Below are 17274 nucleotides of genomic sequence, written 5' to 3'. Positions count from 1 at the left end.
TTAATTGTCAGTAAATTTGGTCAGTAAAAACACTGTGCACCATTATGTCATCAATGTCAATGTACCTGAATATACTGCGGTGGAAGCAATTTACCAATTGCAATCTTTTCAGCTGCTGCTAAGTACATTGTAATTTTTACATACAATCTTTACTTGATCAGTAGTGGCAATTCTAACTTTCAGATAAACCATTCTGCTGCCTAAGGTGAAAACATAATCAACACCTACCCAAGGTCTGATCATGTTGTGCAATTACTGCTAACTGCCAACATGACAAGTGATATGTCCTAAAACAATTATTGGTGACCTTGAGGAAAGAAAGAGCAAGCGTCATGGCAAATAAAGTACCCGGCTGGCTTTGTCATGGATATCTTCCTGGAAGAAATATGAATCTGAAACCCATTCCTAGAGAAGGCACATGTTAAACTTTAGTCCCAGTCGATGTATCCAGCATTTCTAGAGCCACATTCTACACTAATACACGGAGGAGCCAGATACAGATATTTCACACACAATCATTTAAAGGTACATTAAACAGTAAGGCCTCCTACATGCAACTGTAGTCCTCAGTGATAGTATAAGCACGAATGTACAGAAATTGGTTATCCAGTTGATATAAGGAGAGTGAAATTAAAATGAATATGGATAACTTTTGACTATTCCTCATTCAAATTATTCTGATTATTTGCATCTTCAGAACATGCCAATTATATGTGTATGTTATTATATAACTGGGTTGTGAAAAGCTTGTACTTGTATTGCATTATCTCCTGTATATAACATGATTATTCCAACATGGACACAAGGCACTGTAGGATCATTTAGCGTTTTTTTGGAGTGCAGCGCCATTACATGGGATCAATATATTACGTGTTTTTGGAGTGCAGCATCAATGTATAGCTATTATGCGGTACAGCAAGCCATGTGTTGCCGGTGTAACATATGGATATGTAAATGAAGACAGGCTACTCAGTCAAAAAAACACATCATTTTTTTCACTGTTACAAACGCACAATTTCTTTTTCTCACCTGAAATGCCTCTGTTGCAGGAGACACATTAGAGGATTAATGAACTAATATAATTAACAGTACTAATATGATCCTAACTTATTAATATCATAATGTGTTCTCCAAGTGCAAAATGAGGCAGGCTGAAAGTCATTTTAAACGGACATTCAGAATTGTTTTTTTTCCTTTCTCTTTCTCTGTGCTTTCAGGAAACAAAACTCGAATAAGCAGGAAATTAGTGGATACAGTTTCTTACTGAAAAGTTAGCTATTGTTTGAAGAAGGAGGGTATGACATAGTGGGCAGGCATCACATTAGGGGCTGTAAAAGAGGTCTCTTGGTGCATCTCGGGGAGAAAGAAAGGCAGTGGACATTTTGCACAGCTTTGGTGAGGACTTAGCGTAAGTCGCTGTGAGGCTGCCTGATTGAGGGGCGTCGTTCCAATGTACTGCTGACCTTCACAGGCTGGAGATTCCAGTCAACTGGCACCGGCTTGAGGACCAAAGAGTGCAGATTGGAACTGCATGTCCTCGCCAGGTGCTCTAAAAGGAAGCCCCGAGCCATTTAAAGGAAGCGACCTGTCCAGATAGTTCGCGTGCTGAACTGCTACACTTTTGCTGGTAATTATCTTACACAAAACGAGAATGCGGTGTGTGAATGAAAGCTATTTCAGTCAGGCAGCGTAGCGATAGCTGCATTCTAATGTTGCCATTCAGAAATGCAAGTCAACTGATGCACTTTCTTTTTATTGTTGCAAAGAATCTAATGAAATGCCATGTATTTTGCAATTGCTTCTCTTATGTTTATTCTAGAAAAGACTGCCTCGCAAAACTGGTAATGTATGATTTTTTAAATCAAACTGATGTAAATCACAATCTGTGTAAAGGCTTCTGTTTGCTTCTGTTTTTTTCTGGTGCAGTTAGCACATATCCCCTGATAAAAGGGGAGGTTATTAGGTAATATACGCCAAGCATCCCATGTGGAAAAAGTTATGTTATGAGTAATTATAAATAGCTGTGTGCGTGTTTCCACTCAGTGTATATGTGTGTGTGACTTCTGAGTGGAACACAATTTGATAGTCTGCTGGACGTACATGAGTCAGCAGAGATAGAGGCCTCTGGAAATAGTTTCACTAATGTAAATAAATTAGTGATTATACCACATGTCATTGTGAATACATTATGGAAGCATAGCTCACTGGTGTGGATAAATCAGTGATAACAGCCATAAGTGGCACTCCATATGAAAATGTGGTGTTCTTGAATAATGTAGAAGCCTGAGGCCTATAGAGATCACAAGAACAGTCTAAACAAAAGAAAGGGGTTTTGTATGTTGGGGTCATAAATAAAGCAAAGAAATTATGCTCATCACTATACCAGAACAAAATGCATACCAACTAAATGTATCTGTGTACTGAAATAATGCATAGCCACGATACCACCATAATAACAAACCCAATCTGACTGCAAGGTGTGATTAGTGCTAAATTACTTTTATTCTTGGTGGTAAGAAAATACAGCTAGACCCCAAATCTACACAAAATACCCTAGATATTTATGATGCCTTGGCCCGGAAACGAACCCGGGTCAACTGCTTGGAAGGCAGCTATGCTCACCACTATACCACCACTATACCATGGACACAAGAAGCCCCTGTGAGAAACAACTATTGCCAAAAATGGAACTAAATGCCCCAGGTACCAGACTACGACTAACACCAAAACAGCTAGTTGAAATATCATTGCAATACCAACAAACTCACAAACATGACCTTGAAAAGTTAAACTACTAATGAGTTATTATAATAAAGTTCCGAGAAGTAAGGCTATACAGAGACAAATTCATAACCATCAGTATAACTTACAAATAAAGGAAAGGAAAACAGAACTTAGTGAACTCTGCAGATCCTTACAGAAACACAAAACTGAAGAAAAGCAAAGGTTAACAACAGCTGCAAAACATAAATATAGAAATTGGATAAAAAGCCATGCAAATATCCTTTTTCAAAGAGATGCAGAATTAATGCTCCAATGCTTAAAATCTAAATACACATGATTTATGGTCACTTTTGAATTCCACATATACAAGACAACACCAGATGATACAAAAGGTATCAGAGTATCAGTGGATTGAACATTTGTCCCTTCTATATAGCAGTAGACCAGGACCAATTGCTACAAACGGTCCTACTGAAACTACATGGAAAATAATTAGGACAAAACAGGATATCCTAACAATCATAACCAAACTAAATGGGTCACAGGCACCCGGGCCCGACGGTTTGTCTAATGAAGCCATTAAGAAATCTCCGGAAATATGGAGTGATTTCATGATAAAAATTTTAAGCATAATTAACCATCTTAATCAAATACCCACAACATGGACACTGGCAATGCTGATACCCATACACAAGCAAGGTGAGAAAGAAAATCCAGCAAACTATAGGCCCATCGCTTTATTAGACCCTCTTGGGAAAAGTTTTGCGGCAATGTTGATGAAAGACCTAACCGCTTGGGCCATAGCAAACAACCGTTTCCAAAAAGACAAACAGGTTTTGTCCAGAACGTAGGAACAAATATAAACCTATTCCTATGTAATATAAACAAACAAGAAACTATTGCAAGTAAGTCAACAGTATGGAATGCTTCAGTGGACCTGCATTTAGCTTTCGACATGGTAAATCGTCAATTATTGTGGAATACATTTCATAAATGGAACTGCCCAACACCTATTTTGTAACCAATCAAATTACTGTACTCAAATACGAAGATCTGAGTAAGACTTTCTGAAGAGGGAGTTCAAACCGCCTACATCGAAACATGGAACAGCCTGAAGCAAGGCTGTCCTCTTGCTGCTATGCTGTTTATCTTGTTCATGGATGACCTAGAGCTGGAAATGTTATCACCAATAACCAATCCTCCAAGAATAAATTCAAACACACTGCTGCTAATGTTATATGCAGATGATATTATACTTCTTGATAAGACCCCACAAGGACTACGACAGGCTTTGGATTTGATGCGCTTATATATGAACAAAAACAAATTAAAGATTAACATACCTAAAACTAAAATCATGACTATAAAAAAATTGAACCAAAAGATTAAGATACCAGTGTTACGCATGAATTCTCTTCCTCTAACTATGGTATCCTCTTTTAAATATCTAGGGGTTACAATAAATTAATCACCTAGTGAACAAGAATGGATGTCACAACTACAAAAAAAAGTACAGTCTTTGGCCCGGCAGGGATATGCATTGCATGGTAAATATGGAAAGTTTTCATTCAGTCCCATTGTAATATTTTACTGGAGCAAAGTAATCCCATGCTTGGCATATGGAAGTGAAGCGCTTATCAAGCTGCCTGTAACCATCTGGCCAAAACTCAAAGCCTTTTTTTGGTGGAAAATAATACAGCTCCCACCGTCTTTTCCAGTAGTAAGAATTCGTTCTGAAATGGCTAAACAATCTTTGGCCTCAATTATAAGATGGAGAAAATTGGACTTCTATCAAAAGATCATCTCCGATGAGAAGATCACAGCAAATGAGATTTTGAGGCCCAAATTGAATCCTATCTGTGCCCCAGTTCTAACGGCATGTAAAAACCAGATGACTCAACTTCTTGTTCAGGAAGATATCACAAAAGAAATGTTAATCAATCACCCCCAAAATGCAAAACGGAAAATGATGTAGAACGAATGGTTAACTATGATGGACGAGAAGGCGAGATATCACGAAAATGTAACATGCAAATTGGAAATGAGAGCAATCAACCAATTGCCGACATATCTGAAGATTTTCCAGATAACTCTGTTAGACCACTATTTATGAGACTACGGCTTAATTTACTGCCGACCAGATCCAGACTGGTAATAATGAAACAACAAGATCCGGAAGTCCAGTATTGCAGATTTTGCCAAAATGAAGAAACCGTTGAGACTCTTTTTCACATATTCATAATATGTCTCAAATTGCAACAAGAACGAGACATGTGCCAGACTTTCTTTAACATTACTAAAAAGTCCCTTAGCAGAAAAGACAGATGGGCAAAGATACTTCTAGGTCTGGATAAAAAAAAATGCTATTCATTCTGACTCAATTCTGGACTAAGATAACAAACTCAGCACATCTGTAAAATGCAGGATAAACATTGAGGATACGATGAATGATCTGAAAAGTATATTTTAATTTTGTAAAATTGAATGATAAATATCAGGTCATTACAAATGAAAAGTTTCTATGCAAGCTGTAACATTTTAATTTAAAAAAAATAACATTATTATTGAAAGAAATTAAATTAAATGTAATCAGATGTGTGCAAGCGCTAGCGGCATGTACTGCATTCTGTTCCCCCAGCAATCGCCCCCCCCCCCACCCACAGTGTTCCCCTGGTTATGGGCATATTTTTAGGGGGTGGAGCAAAGTGTTTGACCCCCCCAACTTTCATGGCCCACCATTTTGCCCCCCTCATTTGGCAAGGGCCCCTTTTTTTAAGATGTCATGTGCCCGCAAAATTTTCTGCAAGGTTACGCCACGGTCCCCGGTGCCTTTTGCCTTCCCATGCGCTTTCCTCCCCATGTGATTTATGATCTCCTGGTACCTTACTTATTCACGATAGTACTCCTTTTACATCTGGTGGTCCTTGCCCTTCTCCCCCTAAATGCTTCTTGCTGCCCCCTTGCTCATTGTGTCAAGCAGTGCTTCCTAAAAGTATCTGCTTTCCTTCCAACCCCCGGTTGCCCTTTCCACTGCTTTGTGATCCTTCACCATCATGCCCTTCAACTACGAACCCTGTGCTCCATTGCCTGGCAATCTTGCTCCTTTCTACCCACCTGCCTTATTCCCACATGGCGTATACACTTGTGTATAACATATGCCCACTGCATTGCCGCTCTCTGCCCCACCTTTCAGTGCTACGCAGATGATACTCAGCTCATTTTCAGGCTCCCTTCAGCCACCTCTTCTCCTAAACTCCTCTCTGACTGTCTGTCTGCTATCCAGGAGTGGTGTGCCGTCAATGATCTCTGTCTTAAGGCCAGTAAAACTGAGCTTCTCCTCATCGGCACATCCGCTCCCTTCTACCCTGTCACTATCTGGCCGGCCTCGCTTGGTCCTCTTCATGCTCCCACCTGTGAGGCTAAAAACCTCAGGATCATCTACGACTCCGCACTCTCCTTCTCTCCTCACATCTCTGACATCTCTAACAAGTCACATTACCAGCTGCACCTCCTCAGATGTATTCTTCCTTTCCTCTCCTACCCCCAGAAGCTCACTGTCTCCATAGCTCTGCTTCTCTCTAGGATGGATTACTGCAACAGCCTCTTTCTAAATCTGTCTGCCGTGACTCTCCACCCACTGCAACTCATCCAAAACAGGACTGCGAGACATGTCCTGGGCCTCAAGCCCAGGGATCGTATCTTTCCAGGAGTGAAACCCCTGCACTGGCTTCCAATGGCTGTGAAGATTAAGTTCAAAACTCCCTACATTGTCCACAAGGCCTTCTGTGGCCTCAATACCTTCAACTCTCTCTTCCTAAATATCTTCCTTCTCGAGCTCTACACTCATCCACCTCCAACGCTCTCAGGGTCAGTCGCTTCTCCAAGAAACGAGTTGGTGGTAGATCTCTTTCTTCTGCTGGGGCCTCCCTCTGGAATAGGCTGCCTGCCTCTCTGAAAATTGAGGAGAACCATCCCCGGTTCCGGAAGCACCTCAAGACCTTCCTCTTTGCTTCTGCTTTCTCTCCTCCTTTCCCCTGCTGAACTCCTGGCTGAAACTGAAACTACACTGGTCACCTAGCTACCCTCTTTTCTTGGGCTCAGGTCCCCTCCCTGCCAGTTGCACACCTGCACTGCCCCCTGGCAACCTTTGCACTCTGGGCTGTCTCTGAATCCCTACAGCCCCCTACTAGTACTTGACGCCTGATGTCTACACTTACCTTTGCACCTGCCACCAGCTTTCTACACTTTTTATTTATTGTTCTTATTGTTTTTATTTTACTTTATGTATTTATTTACTGTTATCCTATGTACTGCACTTCCCCTCCCCCTTTTCCCTTGCACTCCCCCCCCCTCCCCTGCACTTGCGTGATCTCATTGTCACCTGGCCTAGTAAAATCGCTGTCTCTTTCTTCCCTCTGTCCCCCCCCCCCTTGCCTCGTTGCGCCTTGAAACACTTGTATATAGGCGCGTTATAAATGCCATGTTATATCATATCATATCATGAAATTCACATCTGCAGTTAAACGAGTTTCCTACCTTTGATGACAGTTTTGGCTTGCTAGATTATGTCATGTTCCTATTTTTGTAAGACTAGATAATCTCTCGCTTAATAGGTCAGCATCATGAAACGGTGTCCTGAGTAAAATGGATTGCTATGTTTGTGTTTAAATAATGCACTTCGAAGAAATACTCCGCTTTAATGTCTTCATTCGGATAGTTGCAATCTTCAGCCGGCGAAACCAACTATAGAATCAATTGTTATGTTTCGGTTCAATAAAATGTAAATAGGGGAACATTTAAAACGCAGACTTCTTCCTTAATTGTATGGAATTTGAGCCACTTGAGAATACCGCCAAACTTCACAAAAGCAATGCATTCATAATTTATGTAAGGGGATCGCCTCTTATAGGTTGGCAGAGCGAGAGAGCGAGAGAGAGAAGCAAACATTCCCAGCACATTTTACTTCCCTGCTTCTTTCGGTCTCTGAAAAGTAAAGTCTATAAATACATGCTGAAGGGGCACGATGCCTCAGTGGCTCGGGTGGAGGAAAAGTGCTTTGAATTGAAATCTATGATTAACTGTAAGAGCCGCAATGCGGTGTATCTCTTGCAGTACCCCTGTGGTCTACAACATGTTTTTCCGATTATCTACAAGTGTGACAGCTGCATAGCATGCTATGATGTATAATGTCATTTAACAAATGTGTTTCTCGTTTCACAGGACGGGTATAGTTACATTAGGATGACAGTTTAACTAAAACATCTTGATTGTCTGCTACAATAATAATAATAGTATTCATATTTTAGACAACATTGTGTTTCTATTCGTGAGATTACATTTTTTTGTTTTTTAAAAATCTTTACTTGGGATATGTTCCCATTATATTTATCCAGATGTTTCATGTTTTTCTTCTAGCTGCTTATCCACAGCCACTTAAGATCTGGTACATTATTAATGAAAGAGATATTTTGTATGTAAGTTACCTGGCAAGAAGATTCTAGTTTGATCCAACTGTTGTTTAGCAAATCATTGAAAATGAAATGATATATTGATGCGGGCAATGACGGTGTGGGTCTATGTTCTAAGCGGGTGCGGGTACATGTGTGACTCAATAACGCACGCTGCTAAAACGACTTCAAACGTAAATAAAATAAAATAAAATAAAAGACAGATCTAAGCTCTGGAAATCAAATGACACACAAGGAACAAAGTTGTGCGGAGGCATTATATAACCAAACCAAGGTATGCCAGTTAACTATAGTTATTGTTTTTAATATGGGAGGATGGAGGGTGTTTTCTCTTATGAGCCTCAGTTATGCATAATGAACCAAGAATTGGATCGTTGTGATTGGCAAAACTGTTCCTTCAGTCTCGGAAATGTCACCAACGGATTTTATAAAAATCTTTAGATGTTGTCACCATAATGTATTTCTAAAAGCTATACATCCGAAGCATGGTGCGCTATAAGAAGGCTTTCATAAGTTGGGTCTTCCAGAAGAGCGAATACCACCATTGTAGCTGGACCGGATGGTACACCAATCCAAACATATGAAGTTGATTTACTTATATTCACTTGCTACAAAAAAAAGTCTCTGGTCCTCATAGCGTGCATTAATAACAGCTTTCACACAGATGTTGCTTTTATAACTGCCATAACTTAAAATAATAAATCTACAAACGAGTACATGACGAATACACAAGATCTATCTGTATGCAGAATACAGAAGTTGTATTCCCATGTGGCATTGTAAGAATACTATATATATAGCATGAAGGGAAATGTAGGACAATCGTTCTTGATGTTTTTTAAATTAATTTTTGTATTAACAATTTTTGGACTTATCATAAACATGTGCATCAAAATTCAATACGAAAACAATATATCAATAAACAAACATACCAGTTTGTAATCCAAAAGTAGTAACAGTAAAACATGCCCATCCCTTCCCTCTCCACTTAAGCCTACAAACAAACACACAAATAAATAAATAAAGACGGGGACGAAAATACAACTCATCTTCCGGGTTTCATCTGGGCTCCTCCAAACAGCATATCGCTCCAAATCTGATTCAAGGCATTCACTCCAAATGTCATAAAATAGTTTGCCATTTTTCTGCGTTCTCATTGCCACCCTCTCAATGTTGCAAAGTGAGTACATTTCCTGCAACCACATATCTCTAGTCGGAAAAACTGCTGATTTCCAATTTTGTAAAATAATCCTTTTGGCGACCATCGTAGCCCTCAAGATCCAAGTCACCTGACGGTAAGCCAGTTCCTCCATATCTGTGTCCTCCCCCAAATCAAAGTTCCTAGGTCATATTCTCTGTCCACTCCAAAACTGTATTCCTTATCCTTGTCACATTGACCCAAAACGATCTGACCCTGTAGCAATCCTGTAACATATCCTGCAGCGCTCCTTTTTATTGCCACATCCCCAAAAGGCATCTGACTGGCTTAGGCCCTGTTTGCACATCTGTTCATGACTCCAAATAACCCTGTTCAGCAACTTCACTTAACAAGCCCTCTCTCCAACATTAATTGACATACAGGAAATACGTGTGCAAAGCACTTCCCATATTGACCCAGTCATTCATCGTGCAGGTCTTTCGGACCAGGATTCCAGAAGCTTTGTGTTACCCACCGAACCACTACTCATAGGTTTGTACATTGCAGATGCCATGTGATCCTGACCTCCAAAACCAACAATGGAATCCACAAGGTCAGGTTTCTTGATGACCACCACTAGCACAGCCGAATAAGGGATTGTTGCTCCCCATAAGTGCAGACCTCCAGGCCATATCTGACTTTCAAGTCACGAAACGAGAGACACAACCCCTCTTCAAAGAGTACTGTAATCTTCTTCACTCCACTCAAATACCACTTCGGCCAAAATAAAACTTTATTGTTCAGCTTTTTTGAAGGGTTCAGGCATTTCGATGCAGAACCCATCTGATGTGGGTCCATATTCAGGGACACTGCTATGTCTGTCCAGTCAGAATGGACCTCTCATTCCACCCTTTGCTTGTAGTGGATAGTAGGGGTAAAAGTGGCATTGATCAATTACATTAGGCCCACCTGTTATGAAGGATTTCAATGATTGACTCATTTTGTCAATCACTATAATTGTTAAGTATGTATGGGTTTGTGTATACAGAAAGGACTTAAGATAACCCTCCCTTTGAAAGTGTATTGAAACGATAGCAACACACTAAGTCACGGCATACTAACCTCACCAGACCTTCTGCGTAGGACAAACCTATAGAAGTTCTATATGAATGTTAATATGGAATTCATTGGCGCTCTGGAAAAAATTATGTTTTCAATGTTTGTAAGCATAAGAACTGTAGCCTGTGTATAGGCGCATTTTAAAATATTGCTTGATGATTAATACATTTTTTATTTTTTTATTTAACATGAGTCAATGATCTGCTATTGAAACACAGACCAATTAGGTTATCTGTAACAGTGGTGTACACCACACATACCTGCAGGTGTTGAAGGGAGGGGTAGCCTATGTCCTTTATGAATACACTTTTGTTTAGTCCCTCATGAGATAGGTCCCCCAAAAACAAAAAAGAGGGATCTTAGCCTAATACTTTATCTAAAATGTATGTGTTTGTATTAAGATTGTGATTGATTGAATTGTTGATATATTGTGTGAATATGGTATGTACAATTATGTTGATCAAGTTGTTGTTACACCTAGTTCTTTTATTGTTAGCATCATCATTTTTAACTTCTGTCTACTATTTTTATACAAAAAAATCCTTTATATATTGATTCTTAATCATACATTTTCTACTTCATTTTGAATTTAACAAGGAGCGAATTGAATCGTTTGTCTGCTTCACATGCAATTTGTAAGGGTCCCTGTACATTAGAGTATATACTTTCAGTCCTTATATACCTTCATTGAGGGTTCTAATGGACCCACCGTTCTCGCCTCTGCTATTGACCATTCATCAAAAGGCTACTGCAAGAATGGCAGAAAATGTGTTGACATATAAATGCCACATGGTATCTAGGGAAGCTTGGAACTCTCAAATCTCTGCTTCGAATTTGAAGCTGCAGTTTCCAAAGCTTGAGTCTGGATGGTCTGTGCTCCCATAGAAAAGACTGAATCATACTTTTCATCATGGATTTACATGGTGGAAGTGGGATCATACTCATCATGTAGGTGTTTTGTGGTGTCGCTGTCATTTTCAGTGCACTCACTCTAACCTCAATGATAGTTTGAGGGCATCCCAACAAGGCATGTCCGCTGAGAATTTCTTCAACACCGGTTTCAGGTTAACATCCATCATAAAACCCATTTTGCTACTCAGCCAGATGCCCAGTTACCTAATTTTCGAGGCACGTCATTTGAAGCCAAGGCTAATCAGAACTGTACCGTTCCAAAATCGTGAACATGGCAGAGCCTCCGACTTGAGCCAGTTCACTTTATAATTTGAAACCATACCAAATTCCTCTATTAAATCCATCAATACTGGAATGGACACCATTAAGTCTTGCAATACCAAGAGGAGATCTTCTGAATACAACCACAGCTTCTGCATCACCCCATAGAAGTTGACTCCAACTATTCTCTCCTCTGATCTGTTTGCAGCAGCTAGCAGTTCCAATTGCAGGACGAAGAGCAGCAGCGAGAGTGGACAGCCTTGGTAACTCCCTCTGTGTGAGTCAAACTTGGAGGACAGAGTACCATTAGTCAACACTTCAGCCGCATGTAACATATTGACATGTATTCTGGCCCAAAATTCATCTTTTCCAGCATCGGAAACAAAACCACCCAACATACTCTGTTGAAGGCTTTCTATGCATCGAACAAAAGCACTGCATCCCCCACCTTCAGCTTGCTGGACTCAGACATCAGCAACAATAACTTACTCATATTTGTCACTGAAATTCTCCCCTTTACAAAGCCAGCCTGATCAGGGTGTACCAGCTTCGGCAAACACCTTCCAATCTTCTTGCCAGTTCTTTAAAGGATTTTACAGTCTGCATTAGTCAAGCTTCCAGGATCTAGCGGAGGCTTCCTGGGCTTAAGAAGGACCGAAATGGTGGCATGTCTAAGGGATGGTAAAAATGCCTACTCTTGTCTTTGCAAATTGCTTAAGTGGTTTTCAATAAAGTAAAGACCCCCTCTGGCATTGCCGTATAGCACTGTGTGGGCAACCCATCTGTTCCTGGACACCTCCCCAAGTTTAGCACATATATGCCCCTCGTTGGCCCTTCCTTAGCCAACTCTCTCTCCAACATGGTCTTATCATCTTCCGACAGACATTCTATACACTGATTTAACAAAAATCATCCATCAAAGCAGAATCTTCCAGCTGTGTCTCCTGATAAAGTCTCTCATAGAAGCCCCTGAACTCACTGTTGATCTCTGTTGAGTCATTTGTAATCCGACCCCCACACTTCTCAATAGTGCAAATTGCCCTGCTCCCAGTACCCACTCCCAGACGATGCACCAATAACCAGCTGCATTGCAAAGCTCTTGGTCCTAAAAAGGTATTGCTCTGCCATTTCACTCATGTGCGTATTCAGATCATATTTCAATTTGAAAAGCCTCCTCTTTTTCCCTTTCTCTGGAAGCCTCATCCCCACCTTCGCCAACTCTTTCACAGTGGCACTGAAGGCAACCAGCTCTGCTGTCTTTTCCCTCAGTTTAATTTCAGAGAGTCTCATTAACACACCCGCATCACACACTTAAACGTCTACCGCACTGTATCTACAACCACCTCTCCATTCATATTCAATTCAACAAATTCCTATGCCTCCAATGTCAACATCTCCCTCAATGCCTCGTCTTCCAACACCAGTGGGTTCCGGTATATAGTGTTTATAATGACCAAAAATAGCTAATAGCTTTTTGAGTGAAAAATAAATAACAACAAAAATGTCAATTTTTGGTAAAAGTATATATGGGGATGGGGGAAGGGATTAAAAATGGAGGGGGTTTGAGGGAGGGATAATAAAGCTGGTGAAACAGGGATTTATGGGAGAACCCCCGAATAAAAATAAAAAAAATCGAAATGTTTTTGTTATTTTTCTTTCACTGAAAACATTTTCGTTATTTATGTGTTCATTATAAAGACATGGAACCACCTTCCATCTCCATGTGTGTGACCTGTTGGAAGAATAATCCAGAGATAAAACCATCACTATCGGGGCATGAACCAAAACCATGATATTCTCAATTTCACACTTACTGAAATTCTGTGAGATTAATCCAAAGGTTAAAATATTATCTATCCTTGAGTAGACATCATGTGCTCCTGAGTGAAAAGTACATTCAGTACCAGATGTTTGTTCCAACCACCATATGTATAAGAGACTGAAGTCATTCATAAGCAGACTCAATGCCTCCTTTTCCTTCTTCCGCCCATCCTGATACCTCATGCCACTTCTATCCAAAAAAAGATCAAAGACCACATTAAAATCACTTCCCAGCAAGATATTTTGTTCATTCATAATTTGCAAATGGTGCCCTACCTCTCCAAAAAAGGCTTCACTATTCAATGCTGGGGCATAAATACTGCAGATCAAGACAAGCATTGCCTGAATTCTCATGGTCATCAAGACTATTCGAACTTCCTTATCACTATGTGAGGCCAAGCCTACCCCTGCCAAATTCCTCTGAATTAAAATCATCACCACCCTGGAACTTGATGAATACGACAAATGGAACACTTGTCCTACCCAGCCTCTACACATATTATCTGCCTCAGTCTCAATAAGGTGTCTCTCTTGCAGGAGAGCAACCTCCACTTGTAAATGCCGCAAATGTGACAACACTTGTTTTTTCTTTATCAGGCCATTAATACCATCTACATTCCAAGATACAACATTCAGGGTATCCTTGACCATAGACGAAGCAACTACCATGGTTCCTATTTCCCTCCATTTTGAAATGCCCATATATTATTTATGAAACCCTGGATGAGTAACCCCACCCAAACAAACTAAAAGAAGCCAAAATAAATGGAAACCAACAAAAAACGAAAACTCTAACCAAAATACAACACTCCACCTTGGAATTGAAACTGAGTATCCCAGCAACCTCTCTATAGTAATAAGGAACCCCTCCAAGCGCCAGACCCCTAATCCATTACAACTTCCTATCCCCAAAAATTAATAAATAAATAAATAATTGATCATTTTTCAAACTAAACCAAAAGGATGCCCTTCATCATAGTATCTATTCCAATTGTCTCAACCTTTGATCCACTCCCACTGGATGCCCCAGCCCAAACCCAGTCTTTGAGAGAACTTTCTTAATGGCACGGCTATAAGCACCTCTTTTTCCAGTATGAAAGGCAGGGCCACAAACCTGGGAAATGCATTATCCCTCAGATTGCCCAGCTGGGGAAAAATCCAGTGCTTGTCTTGCAGGAACCCTTCCCTAGTTTCTAAACTGCTGGAAAACCCCTCCTCTAACCCTCACCCCACCCCTTTCATTACTGAAATGCAAGATCACAGCAATATTAATAGCCAAGAGTAAGGAAAGGTAAACATCCCTGGGTGTGTGAGGTGCATGTACATGTGATGGGTGGGGACGGGCCGGTGGGGAAAGGCAATGTAAACGTCCCATACGTGCACAGCCACAAACTCACTCGGAGCGTCAAGTGGGAAACCCTGTGCATCCAACATGTGTGAATGGTGGTGATTAATCTTCAAAAACCTTAGATACACCAACGGTTCAATAGCTATATAGTTATATAAAATAGGTCATATTCTCTCATGAATCTACCCCAGAGCAACTTCCTACAATGTGAATGTATCTATCAGAAAACACCAGTACTTCTTTACATATTAACCTGGGATCACATGAACACCTTTAATACGCACAGTAAATCAATGCAGATTACATCCTAAAACAGTAGCTGTGTAACTTTCCACGGTTCAGGAAGCTCATTTGAAATTCTCTGGGTTATTGACCTGCTTTGGCAATTTTCAAATCATTAGCCTTTAATAATCTCACCAGCTGCCCCCCACAACCATCCTTCATTCCTCCTATGTGCCAGAGGCCACAGGCATATCCCTTCCACTTATTACAGGAGTCTTCTGAGTAAAGGACCCACCGGTGTGATGGAAGCATCACTCATAGCTCCTTCCCCAGACGAGCCACACGATCAAGACGGAACAGTAAGGTTAATTAATAACAAGACCAAGAGCCTGCTAAACCGTCCATTGCTCTCAGCGCCATATTTATCCATAAACATTGAAAAACTTCAGTCTAAAATAATGAACTCTATGGGCACCTGTGCGCGCAGTTCTTGGGTAGCACTATTCAATGTCCAAACCAATGTTGTCCCATTTGTATAATGTGACTGAACTGTTACATGCATGTCCTACATTTCCATCACTCATATCACGAAAATGCTTGACCAAGTGGCAAGTCTGCACTTAATCAATGTACAAACAAACATCATACATCTATGCCTCATACTTAAAGGAATCACACACAGAACCATGTATACATACTCTGCATCTTGAAATCGGGTTAATCATAATGACCGCAACCTGTGGTGTTATTGGTTTAATGGGGAGCGAGCAGAGAGGGCATCAAAATATACCATGTTTACTCAAATATTTTATTAACATTAAGTAAATCCACCTTCCCCATGCAAGTACTAACATGTTATCCATGAAAAGTCCCAGAAGGCACAATCCGCGGAGCAAAACTCAGTGGGGCTAAGCGATAGGGACAAACCTATCCATTTAGTACAGGGAAGCCCCCAAATCTCTTTTCAACTTTACAGCCTCTGCCGGGTCCTCAGTCAGTTTAACACCACCTGGCAGATATAGCTTTATTATGGCCGGCTCAACCAGGGCAGCTTTAACTTCTTTTTTCCTTGACAATCTCTTTGCTTCTGTAAAGTCTTTCCTCTATTCCACCAAATCCTTCAAGAAGTCCTGGAATATGGCAATGTCTTCTCTGTTGTACTGAACTCGGTCCTTCTCCCTCGCTGCCTTCAGAAATGCCTCCCTTGAACTTTGTGAACACCAGCAACATTTTTCTGGGTTTTGTAGCAGTAGGTTTACCAACTCTGAAGACATTTTCCAGATCTCCTGTACACAAGGCACCTTGACCATAGATCCCAGTCAGCCCCTGTGAAACAACATCTTCTAGTGGTTTGTCCTCAGAAGCTCTCTCAGAGAAGCCTACAAGTCTGAGGTTCTGCAACCTGGCCTTTAAATCCATCTCCGTGTTTTCTGATTTCACGTCAGCCAGCTTAAGTCATTGTATGCCATGTAGCTACCAGCGATTTCTGTTGTTAGCCCTGCAGACTCCTTTTCTACCTGGCAGACTCTTCCCTTTCGATTAGGTACTTTGAGATTAAGGTTTGCCAAAGAAGACTTCATTTCACCTCCCTTGTTGGGTCACTTTCAGCTGTAGAGAATAAATGTCCTTGGCACTAAGCACCTCTTCCATGTCGGTTTTTGCCTTTTTTGGGAATGGGACATCCATCTTCTTTTTAGTGCTTATCGAAGTCCAAAATCCTTTACAATACCAGTGACCATGGGTGACAGGAGCTTCAAGTTCAAGCTGATGCCTGCTCAGCTAACATTCAGGAATTCTTATAGCATGTATGTTATATTGCTTCCATAACACAATTATCTTGGTAATTAATAAATGTGTCTCTGCTCCACTACAGGTCGTAGGGAAACACATCTGAGCTTCCTGCTTTGTGCTATGATGTTGTCTTAGATATTGTGCACCTATGCCAAAGATTACGAAAAACAATTAAGAACCCACCATACTTTTGAGGTTTTGGTGGTAAGAGTAAACGTTACGGGCATGATCTTATGTATTACTTGACCAACACATATATATCATTCTTAGAGAGTTAGTTTGTACTGAAGGTAATTGGACTCTAGATAAACAATTGATGAGGAGAAATTAGAGTCAATTTGTGGAACGTAAACCAAACTATTCAAATGGAAACATAAGTACTTCAAGTCTGCACAGGGCACTTGCAGACTTGAAATCCACTGCTGTAAAAAGAAAAGGACCAGAAAACAAGCCTTCTCTGCCTACGCACC

Source organism: Ambystoma mexicanum, chromosome 4q, assembly GCF_040938575.1.
Source record: "Ambystoma mexicanum isolate Mex_15411 chromosome 4q, UKY_AmexF1_1, whole genome shotgun sequence".
Classification (NCBI taxonomy): Eukaryota; Metazoa; Chordata; class Amphibia; order Caudata; family Ambystomatidae; genus Ambystoma; species Ambystoma mexicanum.
This window is presented reverse-complemented; position numbering follows the sequence as displayed.